This window comes from Acyrthosiphon pisum, chromosome A2, assembly GCF_005508785.2.
Source record: "Acyrthosiphon pisum isolate AL4f chromosome A2, pea_aphid_22Mar2018_4r6ur, whole genome shotgun sequence".
NCBI classification, from domain to species: domain Eukaryota; kingdom Metazoa; phylum Arthropoda; class Insecta; order Hemiptera; family Aphididae; genus Acyrthosiphon; species Acyrthosiphon pisum.
Genome location: NC_042495.1, coordinates 71941491 through 71946342, shown reverse-complemented (window position 1 = coordinate 71946342; position 4852 = coordinate 71941491).

Genomic DNA, 4852 nt, shown 5'->3' with positions numbered 1-4852 from the left:
CGCAGGGGGACGGAGTCCCCCTTCTTTTTAAATTTTTTTCAGCGTACCCCTTCTATTTATTTGAAACGGAACGCTGCGAACCCTACATAAGCTAGTGAATTTGTAAATCGTGATTTCCTGATGCCAAATTTACTTAATAGGTACACAATATTTTATATTGTTATTATATTTTATTATGGCCTGTTAGTTGAATTAATATTATAAATTATAACAAAATAACTATAATCGTTATTTTTATTTTTATTTGTTTCTATTGTGATAACTGATAAACAAAGCGTTAGAAATTAAAATCCCATTTTTAGCGGTTTTTTTGTAATTTGTCGGTGGTTTTTCCCGTGGCATTAAAGTACTATTGAGAAAATCGAAAAATGACCTCCCTATAAAAAGTGTTTTTCTTTCTAAATTTGATATTGTTTTGGTGTGATAAGTTGATGGGTGGAGAGGGAGGTAAGACCACAAGCAAACAGGCAAGTGGAACGTACAAATAGTATTGTGCCATCAATGTTGGTTGCGCAAGTTACAAAAGAAGATGAATGGGACCAGTGGCTACCAGTAGTACAGATGCAGATCAATAACAGTGAGAGTAAGGTAACTCAGAGAACACCTTTCGAACTGTTACATGGTTACCGACCTCGGTTTAGACCGGGGAAGACAAGAGAACTATCCAATAAATATCCAATTCATTAATAAAAAACCTCATTATATATTACATAAATCACAGTTGGGTCTAGAAAAAACAAAATAAGTAGTTCAAGAGATAATTTATTGGCCAAAATTAACATGATATGAAAAATGAGATAAGTAACTTCCAAGTTTGTGAAAAATATAAGAAGTCTAATATTAAACAACCACCTTTGTTTCATGAAGTGCGAATATTGAGCAGAAAAAATTGCATTAGATATCGCTGAAGTCAATGATAAATATTATATCATTCTAGTAGACTACATGTCGAGGTGATTGGAAGTTTTATTTATACCGAACTAAAACTTTCTAACAGTGTAGAGAACCAGGAAATGGAAGAAATAGATGAAATAGATGAATTTATCGACAAAAAACTCCTCTCACTTTGATACAACCAACCCTAGAGCCAATGAGTTGAAGAGCAATAAAATGTTCTTACAACAGTGTAGAGAACCACAAAATGAAATGGACGAAATAGGTAATAATATACCGATAGTAGTACCTCTAGTTCTTACAGTACATCTGAAACCAGAGGAAATCAATGAAACAAACATGCCCTCTGAAGTAACATCTTGATCCAATCTGCTAAAAATATGACATACTATCTGTTGAAATCGAAGCAATCCTCCTAATAGTAATTTGTACACAGGATAAAAAAAACATAAAAATAAAAAATAAACACAATTGTAAAACCTCACTCCGCTCAGAATCTAAAGAAATAAGAAGGAGATATTATTTCATTGGACTGGCTTAGATCATTGATTGATATAAATGGGCCTTATTAAATATGACCAACTTAACTTGTGAACAAAATCAATCAATTTCTAAAATGTGCTTCCACAAAATTATAATCCATATAGTTTAACAAATTACATACTTGTTAATTAGGAATAGATATGACTGCAAATAATACAGACATTAATATGTCTCTGCATTCAAAGAGCCTAATCCCTAATTGAATAATAATAATTATTTGCCCCTTTCTGTTTAAAATAAAATGAAAATGTTATTTAACAAAAAAAAATTTTTAAATAATTGCACAATCTATTGTAAAATTATATTCTTTCTTAATTTATAGGTAATGAATAATGATAACTATTAACTAATAATAATAATAATGTTATTGTTCGTCAATGTTATCATATTGAGCACTTGTTTTTATTACCTACTTACTGAATCTGCTTCTTCTTCTTTTCGTCTACAGACTTTGAGATTAAGCTGACAAATAATTTTTATATTCTGCACAGTATTTACTTTACTCTTTCATGGTTATGATAATTTACTAGTTGAAATGGTGGTGATGTCAACTTGCAGTTGGATAGTTCTGTTTACAATTTCGTTGTAACGGAAGCATGCACTATACCGACATGTAAGCATCCTGTGTTTGGTGTCAATGTTTATTACATTTACAGCTTTAATTGTTGTTATATTGTTATCCCATCATCAAGTCTCCAGTTTACAATTTACGCATTGATCTTTTCCAAATGATTGGGTTCCATTTTGATAGTTCTGCAGTTCAGTATTATTATTTTTGATGTAGCACATGATGTTTATATTCAAAAAAATAGGACAATCGGAATTTTGTTTGGGGAGTAAAAATATTTTTCATCTTATATTATTTTTGCTTTTTTTAAATATTTTTTAATATTGTCATTTTATATGCTTGGTCTTCAATGTTTAAGTGTTGTTCCCAAAGTATTGGTATTGTTTTTCATATATTTCATCCTTGGGATTCAATGTTTAGTAAGTATCTTGATTAATGTTGGAATCTCAACATGTCAGCTGAAACAATAAAATAACAATGAATATAATATAAAATGGGTATTTCTTCAATTTATTGAAATATAAGTAAATTAATAAAACTATTATAGATTCTGAGTGGAACTCAGTTAATTCTTAGTAATTGTGATATAGGAGACTTACGTTTTGAAAATCCGTGGAAACACTAGAAACTTATACATTTTTAGCACACTTGACTTAGAAATTTTTCTTAAATATATTTTAATGATTTAAAAGCTTTAATTACTACAAAGTTCTATGATTGAAGGTGATTTAATAGTTTAAAAAATTACATTTTGATTGTATACCGTGATGCAGCGAAAACACATAGCATAATGCTCAGTTTATGTGAATTCACACAAGTAATCATAATTAAGTTATAAGTCTGACGTATATCTGGTATTAATGTGCAATTAATACTAAGTAGGTACTTATGAAAAATCAAAATTTAAAAAAAAAAATTAACAATTGAAGTTTTTAATAAACACTTACAATGTAATTAAAAATGTTCATACATAAAATTGAATTGATTAAAAAAATTATAATTTACAGAATAATACTTCATTCAAGTTTATCTAGAATTTATTTTTAATAGAAAATATCTTTTCTCATACTACCTACTCCATTATCAATTTATTTACAATCTTCATATATTGATTTCATTCAAGCAATCACTATGTTGTCTAGATTTGATAATTTAATACAAGATTCTTCATAAGTTTGTCTACCTTTATCAAAAAAAAAAATGTTTACGGGAAAAGCAAATTAAATTTTTATGAGCATTTGAAGTTCAAATTTTAACATCATTGGATATTCACTCGATTTCTCATGTAGCGATTTTCTTATATTGTATTTTTTTTTTTATATAATATATAACGATACATTTTTATTTGTTTGGTCAAAAAGCATGAAAATATAATACACGGCCCCAAATATATTTTTACAATAGCAGTTGAAAAATATTAAAAATACATAATATGCACAATTTTTTTTGTAAATATTTAAAGTTTTAATTTCGACAAAATTTATCAAACTTAAAATTTAAAATGCGGGTATGTGGATGTCACTCTGCTGTATAATAGGTTACAAGTGGATCAATGTATAATGGATTGTATTAAACTTGAATTCAATTATATATGATAATTTGTATCCAGGATAAAAAAATAAATAAAACCCCTTGTAAAACCATTAGCTTCTAAAATGATTTAGTAGTTAAAAATGTACCTATATTATATATATTAATAACAACAATATAAATATAATATACAGTATCCTAGGCTGCCAAACCGTCTCTGCTCAGAACCGTTTTTTGCACACATGATATATATGATATATCATTGAATTTAAATTTAAAATCATCCAATTATAGCCTACTGTACAGCAAAGCAACTTCCACTTATCCGCTTTCTTTTGTTTATTTTTAAAAAAAAATGGTGTCCCCCCCCCCCATTTAAAATTCCTGGGCATGCCACTGGTAATAACAAATACTTAAGACCAATTTAAAATTGAAGTTTATTTTGTAACATTGGATCAAGTAAATTCTTCTATTATAAGCAGATTTAAAGGTGCTTGAGATATATTGTCTAACTTGTCATTATTAACTTTTGATTCATTAAAGGCAACTAGGGAGAGGAAAAAAGTTTCGGGCGATAATAGCGTTGAGCTTAAGAATTGGATTCCTAACCTAAGTCTTCATAATTTGAAAATGGAATATTCTATATTTGCAAGTAGTTTGATTAGATTATATAATGGCATGAATTTATAACTAATTATTGAAAGTGAAAATTAAATTAGCCCTGATTCTGACATTTCAAAAATAAGAAAAAAACTGTCTGCAACAGACATGAATTTATTATTATAATTTGGTTGTGGTATTCCCAAACCTTATGTTTAGTATATAAATATTTATGCACTATTCCTACAACATCTGCTGTTTAAAACACAATTTGAATGAAAACTAAAGCTATACAATTGAGAAAACAATTCTGTATACTTTTTATTGCAATATTCTTCTTTCGATGTACCCTTTAATATATAAATATATACAAACCTATAAACTCGACTCCCATCACGAAGATCTTAAGCACTTTTGATTTTTGAAAGCATTTTAGGCTTTAGCGATGATTAAATCGCTGTTATCGTGAGAAATTATGTTTGGTTCAAGGTGTATTGATAAGGTGTCGTCACTTGTTTGAAAACTTGATTGAAAATTTTACCACACCGGGGTGTTTTTGTCACCACCGGGAGCGCTGTATGTCCTAAAGAGGCCGAAAAACGAACGCTTTTGTACACCAAAGCCATAGAAAATTGAAAATATATTATGATTTAAGGAATAAAATTAAAAATTTGTCATTGTATAATTACTTTTTGATCTAAATTATTTGTATGCATG